Raw genomic sequence first — 12709 nt, forward strand, 5'->3', positions numbered from 1 at the left:
GCAAAAAAGCTCTGTCTAATTCACTATGTAGCCAAGATTGATGAAAACTCCTTATCTTATCTTTTAGATTTGCTGCATCTTTCTTTTGTATAACTTCAGTTTGCAAGCTGGGTGTCAAACTCAGGCCGTCACTTGATGAATTCTGCCTAGTGGGCGTTCCCCAGGTGTAAACACATTTGGAATAGATGCATAGACAATATTCCTAACTTCAGATACCAAAATGATACATGCATACAAATAGGTTAATCATATTCGATGAATCATAAACTTTTCAATGATTGGCCAATGGGAGCTGCACGTCCGGCGCTTGTGGACGGGGCAGTGTGCAGAGCCACCTGGTTGCGCCTCTGCCTAGGAGCCAGAGGGAGGACATGCCGCTGCTTCCGAGAGCCACCTGAGGTAAGCGGCGCCTGGAGCCACGGCAGGCAGGAAGCTTGCCTTAGCCCTGCTGCACTGCCGACCGGACTTTTAACAGGCATTCCAGTTGAAAACCGGATGCCTGGCAACCCTACTTTATGTAGTATAGGATCCATCTTATCATAGAACTTTAATATTTCTGGAATTGGTTTATAGCTGTGTCTGTATAGGTTCTCAGGAGAATTGAAGAAAACACTTTTTTTTCCTTTCCTCACATTCTATTAAGTGCATACTTTAGAAGTTTGTTGTATGTTTGTATTGAGATTTCTATTTCATTTACATTCCATTGCTTTTCTCCACAAAATGTGTTCTTTCCAGATAAGTTACGTTAAAATTCCAGGTTATTGTTGTTTAGTTTAAATATATATGGTATATTTTAATTTATTCGAATGTCTACTTGTAGTACTATTTAGTTGAATGTTTAATATTAAAGGAGAACAACTATTTCTTTGTTTTTAGTATTCCCTGGTGTTGACCTTACTTGCATCAGTAATTAAATTGCTGTTTGGGGGGGGTAAAGAATATTGTCATGTATATCTTCAGAGTCTCGATCTGGAGTTTTTTGGTTGCTCTTTACAACATTTAATCTGGTACTTATTGTGGTGTATGATTGAAGGATGATAAGGTACTAGTTAAATTATAACAATTCACATAATATAGCAAATTGTATTGTCTTAATAGAATTGGAATTTAAATACAGGAATTCTTTTTAAAATATTTACTGCAGTGGAACAGGTAGACAATTTATCAAGGTCTCTCTTATCTGCAATACACAGTATATTTGACCTTGATGAACCTGCACCATTACTAACATTGATGTAAAAATGTTGGATTTAGAGCAATTGTTTTTGATAATGTTAAAACTTGCAACACAAAACACAAATCTGTGGTCGTTATGCAGGCAAAACTCCCATCAGAGAGTCAGTGGAAGTTTTGCCTGCATAAGGGCTGCAGGAACAGTAGTGAATAAAACCCTAATCCTGCAGTTGACTCTGCCTTGGGGAAACCGCATGGACTTCAGTGGGGCGCTGTGTGGGAGGAAAAGAGTCTGCTTGCACAGAGCCCCATTAAAGCCAATGAGAGTCTGCCCACACAGAATCAATTGCAGGATTGCTTCCACTATTTGTCCTATTGTTTGTTCTGATGCACAATGTACAATCAGTAAGCTCTGAAGTATGTTTCAGTGTGTCCAGTTTTATGGAAGAAAATACCTTGTACAATACAAACCTTGTGATATGAGATAAAAATAACAACATGGACAAACTGAGACAGTAGTGGCTATTTCATCTCTTTGGCATGTACTTTGATTTGTGCTAGATTGGCAGGTAATTTCCTTATAATCCCACTGAATTCAGCATTACTCAAGTCGGCTCCCTTCTATTCTGCAAACTCCATCTTGAACCCATTCCACCTAGAACTGTGCATAGTCACTTAATCTTCCTGTGCCTCAATTTCATCTGTACAATGGGGATGATGATACTTCCTTTGTCTCTTTTGTCTGTTTGCTCAGCTTGCAAGCTATTAGGGGGCATGGCTTTGTCTGTTACTATGGGTAGGTAGCGCACCAAGCGCAATGGGACCCAATCTCAGTGGGGCCTCCAGGCCTTCTTGTAATACAAATAATAATGACAGAGGTATATTTAAAAGCACAGGTGGTATTAGATTGTCGCCTTCAACAGCTGTTGTACAACTTAAGGGTATAATCATCATATTTGACTGAAGAAAGTGTTGGAATTGGTAAAGCCCTGCAACAGTACGTTAAGAAATAAGTAGTAGCTAATAATTGGACTCAGTATTTGTTTACTAATACATTCAGGTGTAACAAAACAGTTGGTTTCATGAGTTGGCTGCAGAAAGCTAAATAGGGCATCATACTGGTTAATAATCTTGTTTTGCATTCAAGTAGGTGAAGCCATCTGCTAGGACGGAGCCAACATATTTTTGGATGGTCTGCTTAAGCCACAGCTTAGAGCTCTGTGTAAAACTGGATTTCTTACAGTTGTATGAGATGTGGATATGGGTATCTGTGCTGCATACTGTACTTGCTCTGCCACTTTGAGAAAACTCTCACAGGAACTGGCAGCATGCAGTGCCGAAATATGGCATGTGCAATGATCGTAGAAAATGTTACCACTTCTTTGGGCTAAGCTAGAACTGAACTAGATATACCTACCATGACTTTGGTAATCTGAAATGTCAGGACATGAAAAAGGTGCACAACATTTTCATCCTGTCATGTTTTAGTGGCAGAAAATACTGCCTCCACTGTGATGTTTTTTTAAATCCACTAAATGACACAATTTATGTTACACCTTAATGATTTGCTGATCAAAATAAATATCAAGAAAGCCCATGTTTCCAAGTTATAAAGTTGTATATCCAGTATAATGTGTAGGTTCATAACCTGATGTAAACCATCCAAAATGCATTCTCCTTTTCCTCTTATAAAGCCATAGCCCCAATTCTGACCCACGCTCCCTTTGCTCAGGGTATGCAAGGGGAGCACAGAAGCAAGGTGCTCTCCTCACAAGAACCAGGGAAGTCTATTCTGTTCTTTGGTTGAATTATGTTTTGATGGCTTAAAAGAAATTTTCACACTGATTGCTTTGGTACGTTGGTCTCTGCGGTTTCTCTGGTATTCTGATCTATTTTAGTTATTTCTAATATATGCACTGTGAAAATCTCTATTCTGTTAGACAGAATCAAGGTATACTTGCATAAGACACAACAATCTGCAATGCTGCCATTCGTTTTGGGGGAAAGCATCTAAAAATGGAATTAGCAGAAGGGAGAGGAGAGCAAAAAAGGGGGGGATTACTGCAGTGATTAAATATTATGTGTTGTTGTTTGTTTATTATTATTATTATTATTATTATTATTAATAATTATTATTATTAATAATAATAAAGTTGTTTAGGATAGTCAAGACTGGAGAAGATTGAAATATTCCAGAGAGTAGGCGGCATGGCTTAGTGCATAAAGCCCTGGTCTTGAATTCAGGAGATGTGGTTCTATTTCTGGCTCTGCCACTGAGCAGCTGGGTGACCTTGGACAAGTCTCTGTGGCTCTGTTTACCCATGTGCAAAATCGGGGGAAAGATACTGTCCTCTTTTTGCAAAGTACTTTGAGTTCTATAGATGAAAAGCATTATATGAGAATTAGGTGGTGGCATTACTAAATTAACTATAAACACTCAGGAGAAGTGTCACTGTAGTAGATCAGCTTGGTGAAGACCTCTGCTCAATGTACGGCTGCAGTCAAAAAAAAGCAAATACTAGTGTTAGGATGTATAAATAATGGAATTGAAAAGAATACAGAAAGTATTAGAATGCAGTTATATACATCGGTGATATTCCTTCACCTGTGTCCAGTTCTGATCACCCCGAAAATATCTCAGAAAAAGAGAGTGCTCAGAGAAGGGTGATAACTCTGATTGGAGGGAAGGAAAAACTTCCATATGAATAGAAAGCAAAAAGTTTGAAACTATTTAATTTAGAGAGGAGATGAATAAGAGGGGATATAATAGAGTTATTTAAAATAACAAATAGTAAGTATAGAAAAGGTAGATTGGGTCTTCCTATATACCCATTTCTTAATATAAGAACAAGGGAACATTCAAGGAAACTGAAAGATGACATGTTTAAAACTGATAATAGGAAATATTATTTTTAATCAGTATGCTTCAAAGGCTTAGACATTTGTATGGAGGATGAGAATATCCACAGTTATAACAGATAGGATAGAAAATATAAGGGATTAACTTTCTGACAGGTTAGCAGGAAAATTCTCTTTTTGGCAGATTATTCTGTAATTGCCCTTTATGGGATTCTTGCACCTTTTTCTGAAACATTTGGTACTGGTTACTCTTAGAGACAGGATACCCAACTAGAAGGGCCACTAGCATGGCAGTTCCACGGTTGGATCAGTGGAAGTGGAGTCATGGGAAGCAAGGGTATGTAGAACAAGGAAGAATACAAGATGTAAAAATCCACTTAAAATACTGAAAGAAAAAAGTGTAAAGTAATAAGGGATTACAAATCAAGGAGTAAAAACAATAAAGACATTTCACCAGAGTATTCTGTCCAAGCCTTATGTTCTCTGCTGCTTGGTAGAACTGAGTCAGTAGTATCGTTCCTCCTTGTTGAAGGAAATGTTAAGGGCTCAGTTAATATTTTGCCTATTAGTACAAGGGATCCTACCTAGAAGTGAGTTGATTCTGACGTTCTAGATTCAGTGATGGTCTGACAATTCTTATTCTACATCCATGCCTCATCAAACTTTTCAACTTCTTAGTTCTCATTCCCAAATTTGTGAAGGATGTTGAGTTAATGGCCCTGGAAAATAAAGTAATCCTTGTCTCCTGATGGCCTGCTAATGAGGCAAAACTTTCATGCACTTTCAAGAAATGAGAGGGTAGTTTGCTACCATACTCATTCAGTCCCCTTGGCCTCTGTTGAGCCCTGGTCTACACTACAGGGTTAGGTCTATGTAAGCTGTCTTGCGTCAACCTAGCTGTGGAAGTGTCTTCACTTAAATTTGGCTCCTGCCAATGTAAGTGCCTTTCTATGCGGATTTAGTAACATCACTTCCCCAAGAGGCATAGAGTCACGGTTGATGTAATTAGGTTGGCACAATGCAGCATAGACACTGTATTGCTTAGGTTGACTGTTAGTGGCTTTCTGGAGCCATCCCACAATGCCTCATGCTGACAATACAATCAATACAAGTGCTCCTAGTAAGGAAATGGAGCACCAACACAAGAGCCAAGTATGCACACACATAAGTGATTTAATAACTGCAGTGGCTGTATGCCGATGTAAGTTAGATTGACATAATTCTGTAGTGTAGACATAGCCTGAAACTGCTAAATGGAGTGACAATTACTGCTAACTGTGAGGGACTCTGTCTTTATTATAAACACTGATGTGCTAGGAACTGGGCTGAGGCTACTAACTCATTTCACATAGGTCACTAGTTATAAAGGACTTTCACTCTCCTGGACGTGATTGGACTTGGATCTGGGACATATAGCACAAAGGTTTCCTCTCTTCACAAATTCTCCAAACCAACAAGTGTTTAACCCTTTTAGAACAAATTCTCAAAATGGGGTTCCTTGGTGTGCATGCACAACTGTGTGTGTGTGTGTGTGTGTGTGTGTGTGTAAAAGCTAGAATTTATATGCACCAGTTGTGTATTTGGGTTTCTATCTGTGAATTCTGTCATTTGCACAAATTATGATCTGTAAAAATTACAGGTGTAAGTGCTTTTGGAGGGCACCCAGAGAGGTGAGAATCAGCATCTTTGATACAAAGCTCCATGCACTCAGATGAAAGCAGGAGGTGAGAACCTTTGGAAAATGTGGGGCTTAATATTTATCAAAGCTATTAAATTACCATGAACTTTTCTTTATTCTTTCCCCATCAATATTTAAAGTCTGTCTTTAGTGTAAAGGCACTGGTTAGTTATGCATTCTTTTAACATGTACACAGCGCTTGAATTTTCATAGGTAACTACTGCTATTTAATTATTGCTGATCTGTGAAAGAGTTGAAAATTCAATGTTCAATATTTAATTAATGGTGACGTCATGGCATGTTTCTGGATATTTTGTATTACTAATAAAAGAATATTTTTTCCTTGGCTAAACAAACTGGAATATAGAAAGTAGCCATCTCATAAGTCATTTCTTTTTCCATGCATGCAAGATCAGATTCTTTTTGGTCTGCAGTGTCTGTTGTGCTGCCCGCCTTCCCTGCCACATATACCATCTGGATTCTGTTTTGGTGAAGGGACAGAGGGATGGTTGGGCCTGTTGAGCCCTTTATGTGTGGGGGCACAAGGATATTTAGGGCCCTTGCACAGCCCCAATGGACTCTGATGATCAAAAAGAATCTAACCTCATGTGCATGGGGCACATGCACATCAAGAGTGGAATCCATCTGGACAACACATCTCGAAGAACCACAGTTATGGGTAAATAACCATTCTTTTCCTGTTAGCAAAGTTATGAGGTTTAGGAATCCTGAAATACCATATAAATTAAACGCAAGGCTTGACTGCTCTGGGTAAATTGAAAATGAAACTTGCTCTGTAAAATTAAATCAGTAATCATAACGAAATGTATAAGAAATTCTACCTTAGTTGAGAACTATCATCAGCACCTTTGGGGTGGAGTCTGCTTTGTTTTTGTGGTTTTATGTTCTACATTGAATGCTGCTTAGAAGCAAGTATTTTTCACTACTTTTCTCTGTGGGATTTGTTATTTGAACATATATTGATAAAGTCTTGTTTAACTGTTGAGACCAAAACGAAGGGAATTTATGGTTTATTTCAATCTCATTTTAACTGGGATAAATTTGGACATGTTGTTTCATAGCACCTCAGGAAAACATGAGCCTGAAATGAGAGCATCAGAGACACTTTGGACCAGATCCTCTGCTGCCATATATCAGCATAGTACCACTGAAGTCAATGGATTTAAAAAACATTGCAACAAAGTGACACCATAGGGGAAAGTATTTTAAAAAATTGGTTTAATCTAATCTGCTATCACAAATACTAAAATACAGCATTCATAATTGTATGCTTATCGCATGGCATCTATATGGCAGAGTATGTTTGGATTTCATTAAAATTTGATCTTAACTCTGAATTTTCTGAGTTTACAATGCTTGTTTTGGGTATAATTACAACATCACTGTAATAATTTTTTATCCTTAAATTCCCAATCCAGACACTCAACTTCAACTCCATCTTAAAGTAGTTTTTTGTCCGGGAATACACACACACGCACACAGGCCTGCTAGTCAGTTTTACCAAACTAAATATATATGCCCAGCTACCCTTCAGCCTGTCCCTTACATATTGGCTGAGTTCTTACATGTGTGTACCACATAATATGTATGTATGATTGTCCCCCTCTCTCCCACTATTTGTATACTGCTCATTTTCTTAGATTGTATTGCTCATTGGGACAGGGACCCTATTTACCTCTGTTTGTACATCCGGATTGGGACCTCTGGGCGCTATCAAGAAGCAGCAGTCCAACAGCCACTAGGAACATTTTACAGTAGGGAAAAAAGAATTTGGGTTCCAAGGTCACCTGACAGTTTTCAGGCTGGCAGGATCTGGAAACACTATGGAATCAGTGTGCTCATTTGTCAGACTTGGGGAGAAGGGCGCAAGAAGAGAGGGCAGGAGTCAGTGTCTTTGATTGACCAACTCACGGAGTGTTGTCAACAGTCTGCAGAGGGTGCTGTATATGGCCATCTTTCCTGAAGGCTAAGGGTGCTGCAACGTGGGCCTTTTGCCTTTGAAGGTGGTGAAGAGGCGATGATGAGGATCCCTGTAAACATCTCCTTTTCAGAAAAGGAAGCTAAAAATTAGTAAGGCGTGGAAATCACTAGACCGAGCAATCAGCTAAATATGTTTTTTTGTGGGAGGCACCCTTAAAACAGCATTTAGCCAGAGCATTTATCCAGGGAATTCTTTTTAATTCAATTGTACAATCAAGCATTTTAAAGTGATGGATATAAGGTTAACTGATTTTGACATATGTTAGTTTTTATTAGCATACACTAGCTGAGCCCTCAGTTTTCCTCACACTATGTGTGCAACCATTAATCCCTGATAAAACCTAGAAATTAGTAACCCACTCCAGAGAATCCTGACATCATTAACCCTTACAACAAAGGCAATTTCCAGAGTGTCAGCCAGATTAGTTCTTAGGGGGGATATATTGTGTACACAGTGTGCTGTATGCCTGTAGTCTCCCAGAGATGATGATGCCCATAAAGAGATCTTTTGTTCTAAAACAAAATTATCTCTAAAGGCCCTTATTTAGTGACTCACAGGACTTGTACAGTTGAAGAGCCGGTTGAAATGTTTCAGGATTGTTACATTAATTAGAAATTAATTGACCTTGAAAATGCTGGATTCATATTTTAAAGTGCAAATTGTGAGCTCATGTAACTGGGGCTATGCACCTGGGGAGTTCTGTGGGGTCCAGTAAAGAAGTCATCTCTCACTACCACCAGAATGCAGAGTGCTCAAAGGGAGACTCCTGGGAGCTACTGCATACTCCCTCTAAGTGGGGAATACTGTACAGACTTGCCAGTTGTGTGCCCCTCCAACCCATGTCCACAATGTGCTAGGCAGAGTAGCTCTGTGCAGAGTCCAGCTCTGTGCTGCACAGGGAATCTGCATTCATTGTGCCGAGTCCTGACAGTTTATCCTCCTCTTCCATGGGCCAGAGCCCTTCATGGTCCCTTAGGATATTTTTCCTCCAAAACCATTGTGGAAGTTGGGAAAAGCGCAGACATCTTAGTCTTCCAGGAAGAGCATGAGTCAGGCTAACTCTTCTATTTAATAACGCGAGACTTTAATGCAGGGCCTGGGCGAGTGGGAAAAACTGTGAGAGGTTATTTTGACCTTGTGTTAGATAAGAATGGAACGCAGACTGTAGCAGAAAATTGCTGAGAAAAGTAAGATATCAGGAAGGAATATTTATAAACAAAATGCAGCTGTTGATCATTACTGTATGTAACAAAAGGTATAAAAGCTTGCCCTAATTGTTTATCTAACGGAGACCTGCCTCAGGAGGGGGAATCCCTGTCCTTGTGTACTCTCCTGTGCATATTGCAATTGCTCGTAATAAAGCTGCCTCTGGCTTGTTGCTTCAAACTCAGAGTGAGGACTTTGTTTTCCTCCACACCATTTACACTGTTACATGTGAACAGCTGTCAAGTTATATACACACAGATTTAGAAAGCATCTTAAATGCAGTGGTTGGTACAGGTGTCTTTCTCTTGAAGATAGAATTGGAAATACTTCAGACTTGTAACCACTAGCTGTGAACAGCAATACTAAATATGCCTTTTCTGTAGCTAATGTGCTTTGCAATTAGGGATAGTGTCATCTTAAAAGGCTCTTGTGTTCTCACAAGAATAAAAGTGAGAGTTTAATTTGTCATTTAAAATGCTTAACCACACAAATAAATCCCCCACTGTTCTTATTCTTCAGACACACCTTTCACTCAAATAGATAATGAAGCTCTTGTTGCTCTGTGTTTTTAATATGAAGCTATGAGATCACATGTTTACATTTTTCATGAGATGGACCACAACCCATACTGCTTCTCTGCTTTTAAGAAAAAGATGGGTGGTAGAACGTACGTCCCCTGTCTACCTGTCAAAGGCAGCTGCATACTTAATGGTCTGGAGAGTAGGGGACACACTGATTTTTATTTTGCCCATTTTTCTCTGGATCCTATGGAAATGAATGCATGCAGGTTTCTTACACTGTTTATGGCAGCAAAAACTAAGACAACATGTCTTCTACTACACCTGTGATCTCTGAAGCCCTTTCTTGCTGTGGCTAAATTCTCTGGAGCTGTTCTTCAGATGCCCTATATTTGTGGGCCCTGATGTCTGCTTGTGAATTTAAACATTCTCACAGTGCCCTCCATTTTTAAAATTTGTGAGTAAATTTGTTTGCGAAAGTAAAGGACTAGTCATGCTGGATTGTACAATACCAGTGTTTCCTCCCCCCATATTGTATCTGCCTGTTGTATTTCAACCATGACCTGCCGCATCCTTTTCATACTAGCTCAAGCACTGCCAGTGGAGATTTGCCATGATGTTATGTCCACAAATAGGAGACTAGGATGAAACAACCAAATTTGTTTCATTTGCAACCTAAATCAGGTTTTAAATTTGGGTCTCCATAAGTGCTGCAGGTGGTATCTGTAGAGTTGCCAAACCCACACAAACACCCTTGCCCTGCCCCGCCCCTTCTCCGAGGCCCTGCCCCATTCACTCCATCCCCCTCCCTCCGTCACTTGCTTTCCCCCACCCTCACTCACTTTCACCGGGCTTGGGCGGGGGTTGGGGTGTGGGCTCTGGCTGGGCAGAGCTTAACTTGGGCGGCTCCCGGGTGGCAGCACAGCAGGGCTAAGGCAGACTGCCTGCCTGCCTGCCCTGGCCCCATGCCACTCAGAAACGGCTGGGACATCCCTGCGACTCCTGCGGGGGCTAAGGGGGCTCCGCGCGCTGCCCCTGCCTGCAGGCACTGCCCCCGCAGCTCCCATTGGCCGTAGTTCCCAGCCAATGGGAGCTATGGAGTTGATGCTGGAGGTGGGGGCAGCGCGTGGAGACCCCCTGCCCCTCGCCGGGGCCACAGGGACGTGCCGGCCACTTCCGGGAGCAGCGCGGGGCCAGGGCAGGCAGGGAGCCTGCCTTATCCCCACTGTGCTGCCGGACTTCTAGCGCTTAAAATCTCCCAGATTGGCTTCAGTAGCCTCCGGGAGATAGAGCCCGATTCCGGGAGACTCTCAGCGAAACCGAGAGGGTTGCCAACCCTAATCATGTGTCTCTACAGAGGCAGAATTCCACCATTATCTCAGAAATCTCTCCTGATGTGACTTTGGCATGCAGTGAAAATATTACCCTAAAATAAAACAAAAGGAAAATACACGGTGTTGACTGGTAAGTAGTTTACCATTTTTGTTGGTATTGGATCATATTTGTACATTCTCAGGGTAGGATTGGACCTACCCTGAGCAGCAATCCACAGTCCTATTTTCATATTTTGCAAACAGTTTTCATTGTTGGTGTTTTAGCCAGTAACATTGCTCAGGTGCTGGGAAATGTACATGCTACTACTTGAGTTACATTCTTGTCCCTCCTCGTTGGTGAAAGACAATGGGGAGTTGTTAGGCTGATCAGTGAGTTGATTGTCAGCAGCTCCCTTAAATCTTGTTAGTCACGAGTTCAACAAGCCATCTCTTGGCACAGATAATCTCACTTCCTTGATTTTGAATTTTCTACTTTTGGGAAAGATTGTGACAAGACTGCCCCAGCAATATCTGGAATCCTCAATAGGATTGATCCATTGACTGATCAAACATTGGACAAATATTTTAAAGCACTAATTTATTACAATAGTGACAACAGTAACAAAAAAGAGTAAGACTATATGGCCTTCAATAGGCTTAGCCTTAGATAGATACTTGTGCCTAATCACAAAAACCAAATTACTTAACAGAGTTATTTTCACTCAGAAAAATGCAAAATACAATGATATGAAGTTCTAAAAAATCAAAATAATTGTTACTTTTTAATCAGTGTTAGGTTAGCATTTAAATGTGGATGTTGTTCAAAACTGAAGAGCTACAAAAGAAAAATGAAATAAACACATAAAACATAGCAACTATAAAAGAAAAATCCATTTTTAAATGCACTTATGCTAGGTAGGCAGCAGTCCAACTCTTGAAGCATCTTGCTTTTCCTTTATCAACTTCAACTGCTTCATTTATATCTTTGTTGTTGTCGTCGTCGTTGTCATCATCAAATCCATTAGTATTATCTTCTTACTCTTCTTCATCTGATGTATATTGAGTCAACTCTTCATCTTCTATTTTCTTCTCTAACCTTAAACTGTGATGCATGCTTCCTGGCAGTGGAGATCTTCCGTCTATTTCTGGTTTTTGAATGGATGATTCCCCAAATCGACCAGTTTTGTTCTGCATGTTCAGTAGTTCATGGAAGTGTTAAAAGAATTTCTGACCTTGTAGCTAGCGTGCAAGGAGGACACAACTCTTTCCACTATGATGACGGAGCAAGTTGTTTTGATTCAGCTGCTGGGATTGCACTCCACGTTGTTTTATGACTGAACAGACTGCTTCTTATTTTATAATTTTCTACCTCTGTCAGAACTGTTTGTTCATTTGTATATCCTTTAAAATTTGCAACAGCCACTATGCGGTTACAAGCTGAATCGAATTTATCATCAGAAATGTCTTGGCCCTGAAAGTGTGGATCGAGAAAGTAGGCAGCATTATGTGCAGGAGTGCTCACTTGATTTTTTTCCCGTGATACGGTTGAGGTACCATTAAAAGCAGTTAATATCACAGCCCCAAAACTGAGACACCCCTCAAAATGCAACACAGGAAAATTTCTAATGATTTTTTTTTGTAACGACTTACAAACAAAACTGGACTTTGAATGAAAAAAGCTTTAGAAAAGTCATATTTAAAGATGATAAAGAAACGTTGACATTAAAGAATCATAGCATGCACTCCAGATCTCGTCCCCTCCCTTTTATTGATTAAGTAGTAGAACAGGTGTCCTGAATTTAATAGAAGTAGTAGAATATGTGTCCTGAAATTAAAAATGAAGTATTGCTAAATGGTAAGTGTGATGCTAACAGGTCCGCTCAGGTCAGAGTCTCAGAACAATTCACTTTTGTGAAATGCTAAAAGATCATGTTAGTGTGTTCAAGCCAATTCACTTGTT

General features: G+C 40.1%; 1 protein-coding gene across 2 annotated transcripts in view; it reads left to right on the forward strand.

The window, feature by feature from the left end:
- MYRIP (myosin VIIA and Rab interacting protein) overlaps nt 1–12709 on the forward strand; it is a 353060-nt gene that overhangs the window by 160682 nt on the left and 179669 nt on the right. The window lies entirely within an intron of this gene.

This window comes from Emys orbicularis, chromosome 2 (assembly GCF_028017835.1).
Source record: "Emys orbicularis isolate rEmyOrb1 chromosome 2, rEmyOrb1.hap1, whole genome shotgun sequence".
In the NCBI taxonomy this organism is placed as follows: Eukaryota; Metazoa; Chordata; order Testudines; family Emydidae; genus Emys; species Emys orbicularis.